Here is a 13,372-nt window from a genome sequence, read left to right on the forward strand (position 1 = left end):
CCTCCACCATTTCGACCTTCTTGTGGATATTAGACGCCAGCGCCTCGTCGACAATACTACTTCTTTGCACGTTTATGGAGCCCCAGCGCATATAGCCGCCATTAGTCCCACCATACGGCTACCGTTGCCCACTGCTTTCGCCGACATTGTCACGGAGTTCCCCGCTGTCCTGCGCCAATCTCACGCCTCTTGCCCACCTCGCCACAGCGTCACTCACCACATCGTGACACGGGGCCCCCCCTGTCTTCGCTCGCCCCAGACGGCTGGCTCCGGAGCGCCTCGTCATTGCCAAGAGGGAATTTGAGCACATGCTCGAACTGGGGATCATTCGGCCTTCCTCCAGCCCGTGGTCTTCCGCTCTCCACATGGTGCCCAAAGCAACACCTGGTGATTGGCGCCCATGTGGGGACTACCGTGCACTCAACATCGTCACGGTACCGGACAGATACCCGCTTCCCCATATTCAGGACTTCACCGCGAATCTTGACGGAGCGACCATCTTCTCCAAGATAGACCTCATCAAAGCCTATCACCAAATTCCCGTCCATCCCCCTGACATCCCGAAGACTGCTATAACCACCCCTTTTGGCCTCTTTGAATACGTGCGGATGCCCTTTGGCCTGCGTAATGCTGCGCAGACATTCCAACGATTCATCAACGAAGTGCTCCGCGGCCTGGACTTCGCATTCGCATACATGGATGACATCCTCGTCGCAAGTCCATCTCCGGAGGCTCATCGCGCCCATCTGCGCGCCCTGTTCTCGCGCCTGGAGGACTACGGAGTCTCCATCAATGCCGCGAAGTGCGAGTTTGGCGTTACCACCCTTACCTTCCTGGGACACACCATCACCCCGCAAGGCATCCGGCCACTCGCATCCAAGGTCCAGGCAATCCGAGACTTTCCTGCCCCCACTTCTCGCAAAGGACTTCGTTCATTCCTTGGCCTCGTGACTTTCTACCGACGTTTTGTGCCTCGCTGTGCTGCCTTGCTCCAGCCTCTCTACGCAGCTCTCGGCGCTGACCATCCGAAAGAGGCCCGTGCTGCCCCTCTGGAGTGGACACCGGCAGCAGAACGCGCGTTCGCAGAAGTCAAGCAGGCCCTGGCAGATGCTGTGCTGCTCCACCATCCTCGTCCTGACGCCAAGACAGCTTTGTTCGTCGACGCCTCCACTGCTGCTGTCGGCGCGGTCTTGCAACAGCGTCAGGATGGCAACTGGAAACCTCTCGGTTTCTTTTCCCAGCGCCTCTCGCCAGCCGAAACACGCTACAGCACCTTCGGGCGTGAGCTCCTCGCCGCCTACCTGGCATGCAGACACTACCGCCATTTTCTCGAGGGCCGCCCGTTTGTGCTGTACACCGACCACAAGCCTCTCATGTTCGCCCTGCGATCGCCCTCCCTCAACCACTCGCCTCGTGAAACCCGCCACATGTGCTACCTCTTGGAGTTCACGACCGATGTGCGACACGTCGCAGGCGAAGACAATGCCGCTGCCGACGCACTCTCGCGGCCGGACGTCAATGCTCTCCATCCGCCCCCCGCGGTCGATTTGGACGGCATCGCCCAGGCGCAACACGCTGATCAAGATCTCGCCAATCTTCGTTCCTCCCCCGCCTCATCCACCACTTTTCGGGAGATCTCGCTCCCCGGTTCGACGGCAAGTCTATGGTGCGACACCTCTACTGGTACCCCGCGCCCTTTCGTTCCCCTGGCCTTCCGCCGGCATGTTTTCAACGCCCTCCACTCGCTGTCCCACCCTGGCGTGCGCGGCACGCAAAAGATCGTCGCAGAGCGCTACATATGGCCTCGCATGAATGCCGACGTCCGTGACTGGGCGCGGGCCTGCCTAGCCTGCCAGCGGTCCAAAATCTACCGCCACACCATCTCGCCTCCATCGCGGTTCCTTCCGCCAGATGCCCGTTTCGACCAGGTCCACATCGACTTGGTCGGCCCGCTTCCTCTGGCCAAAGGCTACCGCTACCTGCTCTCGTGCATCGACCGCTTTACCCGCTGGCCGGAGGTAACGCCGATTCCTGACATCACGGCAGAGACGGTGGCCCACGCATTCCTCTTCTCCTGGGTTTCCCGATTCGGCGTCCCGTCCACTGTAACCACGGACAGAGGACGCCAGTTTGAATCGGCCCTCTTCGGTCACCTGTGCAGCGCCCTCGGAACCCATCACATCCGAACCACGGCCTACCATCCGGCTGCCAACGGCCTGGTCGAGCGCCTTCATCGGCAGCTCAAGGCTTCCCTCCGCGCCACTGACCACGGCGACACAACCTGGCCCGAGCGTCTACCCTTCGTCCTGCTTGGCCTTCGCGCCGCGATCCGCCAGGATGACTGCAGCGCGGCCCACATGGTCTACGGCTGCCCGCTCCGCCTTCCCGGATCATTCTTCACCCCCTCGGCCCCGCTCGTGCACGACCCTTCCTCCTACATCGACCGTCTCCGCCAGCTCTTCCGGGACCTCAAGCCCACGCCTACCCGCTCCGGTCCCGCAACACGCGTGTTCGTGAGCCCCGACCTTAATCAAGCCACCCACGTCTTCGTCCGCCGGGACTCTGTGCGCTCCAGCTTGCAGCCTCCCTATGACGGCCCCTACAAGGTCATCTCGCGAGCCGCGAAGTTTTTTCGCCTCGATCTTCCGCGGGGACCTGACACTGTGGCCATCGACAGGCTCAAGCCCGCATTCCTGGAGTCGGCACCTCTGGTATCGCCCGACCCGCCCTCCCTACGTCCGTCCTCACCTCCTGTCTCCAGCATTCCTCCCCCTCCACGTCGAGTGCATTGGGCGCCGCAGCTCGCACACTACGAGCCGCCCGCCGCCTCGGGTCCGGCTCCTGCACTCCTTGGCCTCGGCGCCCGACCTTTCCGCCAACCTCGGCCCTCCTCGCCAGCCTTGTCATCCGCCACGGGGGGGAGCCCTGTAGCAGCAGCGTCATAATCATCACCAGCACCGCCATCGGTTACGCGCAGCACTGCGCGTGACCCGAGCTTTCGTTTTCGGTTCATCGCCATTAACCGTCATTAAACCCATCAACCTCAGTAGAGCCTGGTCGCCTCATTTCTCGCTCTACAACACTAATACAGTATATGGGATATTTATTGCGCACGTGACATTGATTTTAATTGATATTCTGGTTCTGGTTCGTTTATTCTCTAGTTACATGAAAATCAATAGGAAATAAGACTGTGAGGGCATGCCCTGTAATACAGTCTTTGCACACTGAACGAAAAACTAGCTACTTTGTGGGGAGAATTGTGTTCAGCGGAACGTGTACGCTATCAATTCAAAAAAGGCTAGCACATGTCAGCACAGAAAGAATAGGGAAATACAGAACTATGAAAGACTATAACACAGCAATTAGACATATAACAAAGCAGCTTCAAAATGACAGCAAAGTTTATAGAGCAAATTTAAAGGAAAAAGAAATGAGTTTGGGAACATGTACACTAACAAATTCAAAGGGGCTAGCACATGTCAGTACAGAACTTTGTCGATCCTTATACACAACAATTAGACATAACAAAACAACTTCAAAATTGCAGTAGAGTTTATATAGAAAATTTACTACATGAAGATATTACGTGTATTCAAGAAAGAGCATAACTCCAATTTAAATTGCATAGCATAGGACAGAAGTCCCATTTCAGACGGTAGAGAATTCCATAGTTTCGCACCGTAGTACGACATGGAGTAGGTACCAAAGTTGGTACACAATGAAGGTGTTTGTAACGTGGCGGTCTGATGTCGCAATGGGTAACTAGACTGAAAGTGGTTCATTAAAACCAATTGACGAGAGACATAACCATAATATTGTTTATGCATGAATAATAAAACTTTAAACTTAGCAAGCGCGTAAATCTCATGGACAGACAAGCTTTGAACTGCAAAAGATATGGATTCGGTAGGGGGTAAAAACAGCATTATACGCAGAGCTCTCATTCGTGGCGTAAATGTGCAGTGAACATGCAACACGAATTATCCAAATTATCTCCTGGCTCCCTTCGCCAGCCGAAAGACGTAGATGTCCTTTGTCCGTTTTTAATCTCCGTCTTTTCCGGCTTCCCACGATCATCTTACCTTTCCCTCTATCTCCTTGAGTACCACAACAATGTTAATCGCAAGCTTTCTTTTGTTACTTGCTCTGAAACCTGGCACGAATAGGTTCATTTGGTTTCTTGCGCTCTATATTGAACAGAGTTGATCCAACGCTCGCTTTCCGCATGCCACGAAACACCTCTCGTCAAGATGCTGCATTAATCCGAATGCGCCTCGATGTGGCCTTTACAGCTCAGTGGCGTTACACTCTTAACTCGGTACCCTTTAGTAAAGGGTAAAAAATCGCAATATTTTACCCTCTATTTCAGAAGTTACCAAGTACCCTCTGAGCAGTACCTTTTATAAAAGTTACAAAGGCACCCACTAATTAGAGGTTACGGCCTTCAATCCAGCACCTGCCCGTAAAGGTTACGCCAACGTGCGGCTTTTTATACAGGATGTTCATTTTTATTCGCAACAGAGTAGAGCTCATTTGACAGGTGGGTTATGTGAATTTTTGCTAATTAATCGATCCGTAGTTACAAACACATGCGTCAGGAAATGTCGGAAATGTTTGTAACTACGGACGGGTTAATTTGCGAAAATTAACACAACCCACCTGTCAAATGAGCGCTGCTATGATGCGAATAAAAACAAACACCCTGTGCGTGGGATATGGACAGACATTTACAGAACACACCGAGGTACCAAAATGCACGAGCAGAAAAGGAGATCTTGCACATATGTATATTACAAAAACAGAAGTCTATCTAGAGGTGACACATTGTGCACAAGTGCGATTCTGATGTGAGGAGGAACCTTGATCGCTTTACCAAAGGTATGTGGAAAAAAGAACTATCTTCTAAGTGAGAAGCAAAGCATAAAAGTGCGAGGAAGCCAGCGAGTCAAAACAACTGACCTATGTTTGCTAAGCTGAACAGACCCAACGAAATAGAGAATTGCAGCAGAAAAAAAATTTATTCCACATTCGTGTTGCAGAGGCGAGCGCAAAGGGCAATACAGTATTACATAAAACGTACACAATCTTGAGGAGTATGAGTGTACAGTAACGCAGGAGACACTACATTACTGCGTTATCAGCGTTGGAGGCGCTCTGGGACGAGTTTGTGAGGTACTGCATTTTGCGCTGATTGACGGTGTGAACCTGCATGTAGGATCCTGGGAACAAAAGTTTAGGCAATGAGAGTAACATTTACGGAACCATTCAAATCCGTACAAAGCACAAGGTACGCTGAGAGAGCAGCATAAATGCGGGAAGGCGTTCACTCCGCGATTGAGTCTTAGAATATCGTAAGAATACAACAAGTAGGAAGCTGCGAATTATATATCTCGATGCATATATCCGCAGCGCGCAGAATGCACGCCGGTGTATTGACTTGGCGACCAAGTAAGAGCAGAAAAGTAGCAAGCGTAAGTGGCGTTCATATGCAGGACCGCAAAACGCTTGCCATAATCACAACAAACATGCGCTAAGAGCTCTTGCTATCAAAATAACGCACGTACCTAGCACAAAATGTACACTTACCCACTGTATGAAGTGTGTGAATTAGGGCTGCGGTGGATGACGTTCGTTTTCGGTTATATATTCTTTGCAGTCTTCGCACTCACTACAGTTTCCCCTGAGAACACCGAAAATATCCTTGTTTGCTAGCGACATCTAGCTTTTCCGTTGTTCCTGACGATACTATGATAAACGCGAGGAAAACCACTGATTAAAACAGATTACACTTGTTAACGGACGGACGACGAGCGTTAGGCGTTTCAAGGAAACCGCTCTCAGTGTGGACAGACCTAGACCAGGCTCGGCCGCTCGGCTACGCAGCGAAATCGGAAATCTTGGTGGTTGCGGCATTGACAATGGTTTTTCACCCTTTAGGAAGAAACATACTAACAGTATTCCAGACTGCGAACTTATAATCTGTGTGCATACAGCATTGATAACATGCAGTCGACGTATAGATGACGCTGAAACAGATAAAAAATAACAGCGTAGATTCGCAACTGTCGTCTCGAATGGGAGGCTGAAACGCGACATTATGCTGCAAAACAGAAGGAAAACAAACGATAAGAAACTAACAAAGAAATTATCGTTGGAGATTTCGCTTAGAAGTTACAGTGCCGAAGTAGAGGGTACATTTACAAGTTACAACAAGCTTTTTTTGTTTTTTCCGAGATGTAACTTCTATTCGTGTTGTGAAGACATGACCTTGGTCGCTTTTAACCTCTAAATATACGTTACAGTGGTGCAACCTGTAAGAAATCTCGAAATCTACGTCTATATAGAAGTTACATGTTTCTAAAAGTTACAATAAAAGGTACGGGTTTAAGAGTGTACCGCTTGAGACAAGTTTGACTCTCCCACCTGCTGCCACTGTGGTGTGCTTGAGGATCTGGAGCATATTCTTCTTCATTGCTCCCACTACCAACCTTCCCGAACCACACTCTCCGAGTCTCTTCGTCAGCTGGACTCTCGCCCCTTCTCCCTATCGAAATTGCTTGGTCCCTGGCCTAATCCAGCCCAGCAACGCTCTGCGCTCAAAGCTCTTCTGACATTTCTGGACACCATCGGACTTGGATCGTTAGTGTGACGGGGCTCGTTATTTTATTCCCCACATTCCCACCAGCAATGGGGTAGAGTATCGCCTGCGGCGATGAACCTCCCCACTTTCCAAAGCGAAAATAAAGTTGTTGGTATCTTGCAAACAATTAGCGACCATTTTGTCGCAAATGGAGGAGCTCCTTAGTGAAGACGAACTCTAAATGCAAGTGCAATGTATGTTGCTTTGTTCCAGGGACGTTGGAAGGTGGGGCAAGGGGGTCGTCAGCCCCGCCGGCCTGAGGTTGGAGGAGCCTCCACCCCGCCCTTTTCATGCATAGAGATCAGATAAGGTGTCTGATATTCTCTCTTATATAAAGGCATATTTTTAGACGATTTGCACGTTCATCGGCACGAATTTTGATGACTGCAGGCAATGTCTTTAAGTGAGAACAATTTGTTTCTGGGCCTGAACATATTTAGTAGTTGCAACACTACTCCTCTGACACGAATTAATTGAATGTAGTACGGTGAAGCTGTTTTTCATAGCAGCCTACACAGTAAATTCAAAAACACCCTTTCTGGGTAAAAAAAGGTGTTTTTAAGCAAATACACCTTTTTTAATTCCACAAAGATAACCAAAGGCCGCAAAAATGGTGCTAAAAAAGGTGTATGAGAAAATACACTCTTTATTACACCAAGTGCTGTATCAAAAAGGGTGTTTTTATGCGTTTACACCTGTCTTTACACCCTTCAAGTAACACTGGTGTCGAAAAAGGTGTTTACGTTATATACACCCTTTCTACACTGGTGTTGAAAACGGTGTTTTCATTCGTGAGAGAAAAATTACATTGGCTTGACAGCTCCGCTCATTAGGTAATCGCGTTATAGACAATAGCTTGAGTTGAAAACACAATATTTGACAGGGAGGGATGTCAGGAAGCTCGCTGATATCTTGACTCGTTACAAGCGTACGTGTTAATTGCAAAGACACATGTTCGTCACCGTTACAGACGAGTTTTACCACACTAAGCTTAGCGAATATACTCCAACGAACTGCATTTCAGTATATGATCAATCTGGTACGCCAATTTAGGCTACCGAGAGTGCTCGGGCTCATTACAGGCATCGTCTGAAGATGGCAGCATCGTAACGCCGCTCATTTCACGAGCACGGACGCCGTTACGATGTTGAGATCTTCACCTCTTCTCTTACATATGTCCAACTGTTTGTTTTCATTTTATTTGAATTGTTGTTTTTTTTGCTCACTCACAGTGTTGCTAGGACGATGAGGGTTGCCAGTGACGCACTGCGCTCCAGTTTAGGTTCTGCTGTGGAACCACGGCTGGAACTGTGCCGTCGCTAGGGTGGTTGTTGCCATACAAGCAAAAACGTCGGACTGCATGGCTCGGCATGCTGCCGCGGGAGCTCACACCCTTTCGAAAGGGTGTAAGAGTGTTAAACACCATCCTAAAAGGGTGTTTAAACAGGTGTTTTTTGCACAATACACCTTTTTGAAAGGGTGTTACAGTTGATGCGGTGTAAAAAAGGGTGCCAGCCATAGGACAAAAAGGTGTAAGCGGTTTATACCCAAAAGGGTGTTTTTGAATTTACTGTGTATGTAGAGTAATTCTGCAGTGCGTGCAGTATATATGTCACCTTACTAAGTTCTATTAGTTTTTACTTTTTATGATTATTTTTTTCTGTATATACGGATCGTTCCCTATGTACCAGCCCCTCGAACATCAGTTCGCCCCCCCCCCCCCCCCCCCCCTGTGGTGAGGTCCTTCTGACGGCCCTGCTTTGTTCCACAGCGTCCCCTAAGAATCTCCAGTTGTTACCTCGTCGTTTTTTTGTTGTTTTTGTTTTGCCTCCAACTGTAAATGAACATTGCAGTACAATTAAAGCTGCCTTGTTGGTTGGTTGTTCGCGCACGTGTTCGTTCTCTACAACGAATAAAACATTTTATATCCTTTGTTCCGTGTTAGCGCCGCGAAGCAACTGTGGCTACGAGCGGCGTACAGCAGTGATGGCCAGTAGTTAAACTACTAGTTAAACTACCTGATTGTAGTTAAAAAGTAGTTAGCAACTACTTGCAGAAATGTAGTGGGAACTACTAGTTAAACTACTATTTTAAGTAACTACAGTAGTTAGGTTACTGAAGGCGCCAACTACTTCCGATTTTGCCGCAAGCTTTACGGCACGATTGTGCTTCCGACTTTTACCTTGAGCTACTCGTATGATGAGAACGGAGGTGTAGAGCAATTGTGTCGTGCATGTGTACTAAATCTTCACTTTTAATGCTTGTCTAGTGAAGCCTCATTTGCTGTGAAATAATTCTGCAACTTGGTTTATTGCGTAGGCACAGAAAGAACCCCGCCGCCAGCTTTGTATTTGACGATCGCGATGGCTTGAGCCAAAGTTTATTATTGCTTGTGATTCATATTTAGGTGTCCAAGAACACTACAAGGGATTGGTGTTGGCGGACAACGTTAAGTATAGTTATAGATGTAGCTAAACTACATTGCAGTAGTTAAAGAAGTAGTTTTAACTGCTCCCCTGAAAAGTTGTTGAACTACTAGTTAAACTACTCCATCGCGAAGTAGTTAGTAGTTATAGTTAAACTACTCTAGAAGTAGTTAGTGTCCATCACTGACGTACAGATGTGGACAGATGGAGAGAGGACAGCAGGAAGGAGTGGGGGACAGGGGGGTTAGTGTGCGTCCTGGGCCGACTTCAGAGGGAACTGTGCCAACATTCGCCTGGAAAGTCTGTCGGAAATCTCAGGGAAAACCTCATACAGTACAGCCCAGGAGCGTAGCCAGAAAAATATTTCGGGAGGGGTTCTATGGGAACTTTACATGGGGGAGGAGGATTTCACCCTCATTTCCCTCTCCCAAATGCACTACCAAAGGTAATAGTTCGGGGGTGTTGTGTTGCTGGTGGTAGGATTCGAACACACCACCTCGCAGTCTCCAGCCCGACCGGCCATACCGCCGGTTAAAACATTTTGTATGAGTCGTGTTGTCGCCACACAAATAGGCTGACACACCTTTACATGTAAACCTACTTCAATTACCCCTTTTTGTATAGGACGCAGTTTTGCGTTACCAATAGGGATGCTGATCCTTATATACGAGCGTTTTATATTTTAACTAACGTATTGAAAGGATTTTTATTAAGTAGCACCTAGCACATCACCATCGCTTAGTGGCCTCCTGACCACGTCCCTGAAAGTAAGAGGTGGAAAGAGGATCACGTTTCTCCTAGCTCTATGCACGCTCGCTCGATCAAACTGTGTATGCATTCAAATGTGTTTTTATGCCAGCGGGGAGCAGCCTTCAGCGGAACTTTTCATTATTGTGCATCTAGGCGTAACCAATGACTCAGAAGAGGGAAACGGAAACCACTTCTCTGTCAAGGCCAGCAGTCAAAAAAAGAAAAAAGCGCAGATGCAGCATACAGACAGAACGTACTGGCGGCCGCCACAAGACGAACTGGTGCAGCAGGACGCACCGAGGAGACCTGCTCATTAGTTGACATTTTAAGTCAAGAATAAAGGTTGCGGTGTAACGGAGGAAACGCAAAAATATTCCAATAAAGTCGTTTGAACTTTTCAGCCCCTTTTTGGGGTCGACGATTAGGTATTATACGGGGTGTTTCGCCTAAAGTGGAAAAAAATCGTATTAGAAATCTGCTTGCCCGAAAATCATGGGGTCAGCGCTATTTGTCTCGGCGGAGCTTTTGTCATGACTTTCGGGCACGTCGGGTGAGGTTGGCTTGCCAGATTTCGGAGTTCAATTTAGAAAATTGAGTTTCTCGCGACTTAGAAGTGATATAAAAAAAAAGTGCCTTTCAATCATGGAAAAGTCTCCCCCGATATACAAAGCGTTGACGCCATAATTTTCGACTCGACGGAATCCATTCTCGGCAGCTCAGAAGCAACAAGTTATAGCAACGTCATTATACAACAAAACCACTGCCTATAAATTTCGAATGATAAATAATTTGTTAAGAACTTAATTGAAATATTTTGTGCGATGAGGTCTGAGAACCATAAAATAGCGTACGACAGCGTTTTGCTAGCTTTGATCTGGGTCACAACTGTCTCTTCAAGCACTGCGCCCTGCAAAGAAAATGTGGCCTCGGCACAGACATAGCCGATAATCAGGAATTCGATCATCGACACACGTCATTTCATGCGAGGTCGATATCCATACAATGCAGATCTTCTCATCTACCAACGAATCAATAAGTGTCGAGCAAACCATGCAGTGGGCGAGGAAAAATTTGCTGTGAGCACATTCGTGCACTTTTTCGCCCAGGTTTGCGACATGTTCCAGGCGCTATTAGCCATGGCTGATGTGGTTAGCGCTGTACTAGCCCTGTCGACTCCCGAGAGAAGAGAAGTTCTAAAAAATCAACAAAACCTAAAAAAAAAAACACACACACACACACAGTACACACAGGAGCGGCTTTGCTAAACGAACTTAGCGGGGAACATAAATGCGATTGAAGTGAATTCTTTGCCCTCATCATAATGGCACGAAAACAAGGAAACAGACAATATAACCACGACCTCTGACCAGGAAACGATAGGAAAATCTGAGATGCCCTCGAAATACGGACGTTTTCCTATATCGGAGAACGTGCCATTTTCCGCGTTCGTGAAACTTACTTCATAAAGGCTGAACAAGATGAACAAGATGAACGAGTTGAGCAAGGATGAACAAGGCTTTCGTATTGAACAGTTATGAGTCTCAGGCACATGGATCGCACTGTCAGAAGAAATGCTATACAAAAAGGAATGAGATGATACCGAAAGTAACGTATTTATACCTTCATCCCGTGCAAACCACTGTAAGGTAACCACACGTGCCGGCCTGTATGAGTCGTGCTATCGCCACACAAATAGGCTGACACACCTTTACATGTAAACCTACTTCAATTACCCCTTTTAGTGGATGTAGTGAGGGGCTTTTCTGAAATGTTACCATGGTGAAGAACGCACAGAAAAACACGGACCGGACATGTTTGGACGTTCTTCATCATGGTGGCCTTAAATCACCCCGCCCTACATGTGCTTGCACTTCAGAAATGTGTCCCTTCCAGGTGCAGTGTAGCCAATAGATTTTCCTATCGAACTTGTTGATTTGATTTGATAGTGAAAAGAGAAAGCGGAGACGTTTGATCGAAACGATAATATCGCATAGCGGAGGAAGCAGAAAAACACGCAACAGTGCTTTTTTTTTTCTCTCTCTCTCTCTTCTTTTTTTTTTTTCATTCCAAGCTGCTCCTCATGATACTTGATTTGGCACTGCTGCCACAAACGAAAATGCACGAGGCAAATTGAAATTCTGAAAATTTTCTTTTGCAAATACGCTCAGGGTTCGTAGCACGTGCAGCGCAACATTCAATCACCGTGGAGCGTACTAGGGAAACTCTAATTGCCAGGGGACTCGTTTATGAGTGAGTGCCGTATTGTTCTCCACCGTGATGCGTACGAAGGAAACAGGTTCACGCTTATAGCGCGTTGCGACCCAGATTTTAATCCGAGATTTTGTTTGCCATGGAGCTGGCGTCCCACACGCTGGATGTGTAGAATGCGTGCCCTACGTGACTAGCAGCGTTTGCAGTACAAAAGCCAACGACAACGTATCAAGTCTCAGCATGGAGAAGTGCAAGTCGTTCCGTCGACACGTACATTGGAGAGTGTTATTTGTCTGCACTTTATTTGATGACGCCTCACGACGTGAATGCGTTGCATACAGAATGTGCCGAGAGGAATAAAGGCAGAAATAAGAGACAGACGAAGAAGAAGCCTCGGAAGTCGGCAGCATGCTGTCTACAGGAGTTTAGTATCCCTTGGATATAGTAAACGAAATATAGGAAACACAGATAAAATTATTTGGCGTTATGGTTTATTTTCCTGCATCGAAATGGGAATGTAGCAATTTACAAACAAATTTACACGATGCTCATCGTGAGCTAAAAGTTGTCGAAACTAGTGGTGTAGCGCATGTGGGAGTACTACTTCTTTTTTTTATTCCGGGTTCGCGCCACGAAGCAACTGTGGCTATGAGCGGTGTATGGATGTGGACAGATGGAGAGAGGACAGCAGGATGGAATAGGGGGACAGGGGGTTTAGTATGCGTCCTGGGCCGACTTCAGGGAGAACTGTGCCGACATTCGTCTGGAAAGACGAATGGAAAAGCCAGGGAGAACCTCAGACAGCACAGCCGGTGGTAGGATTCGAACCCACCACCTCCCAGTCTTCAGCACGACCTTGGCAACCACCAACGAGCGCGCTGGTGTAGTACTTTTGGAAGATTTTGGAACATTCCATTTTTCAGTCCCCAAAAATTCGCGAGATGGCTGCTTCAAATTAGTTCATTTCACCTCCATGCCTTCCCTGTGGTTCGCTCTTCATCCATCACGTCAGTTAGCCCAGGACGCACACTCTCCATGACGTCAGTCGTGATGTTGCCCACCACCACCACCACCATCGTGGTGGTGGTGGTGGTGGTGGTGAAAGGGCACCACCATCGTGTAATGCACGATGCCCGTCGTCTGTGGCATCTCGTAGAGCAAATTCTTCGTCTTCCTCCTCACCTGGATCATTATCTCTGTCGGGTGCGTTTAAATTACGAAACAGGGAAACATTGAGATGCAAAAGTAAAACCTACGAGGTGCAGTTCCTGTCAATAACAACAACTTTATCTTAAGATGACGAATCGGGAGTTTCATTGCCAGAGGCGGTACTCTACCCCAT

This window comes from Ornithodoros turicata, chromosome 2, assembly GCF_037126465.1.
Source record: "Ornithodoros turicata isolate Travis chromosome 2, ASM3712646v1, whole genome shotgun sequence".
Classification (NCBI taxonomy): Eukaryota; Metazoa; Arthropoda; class Arachnida; order Ixodida; family Argasidae; genus Ornithodoros; species Ornithodoros turicata.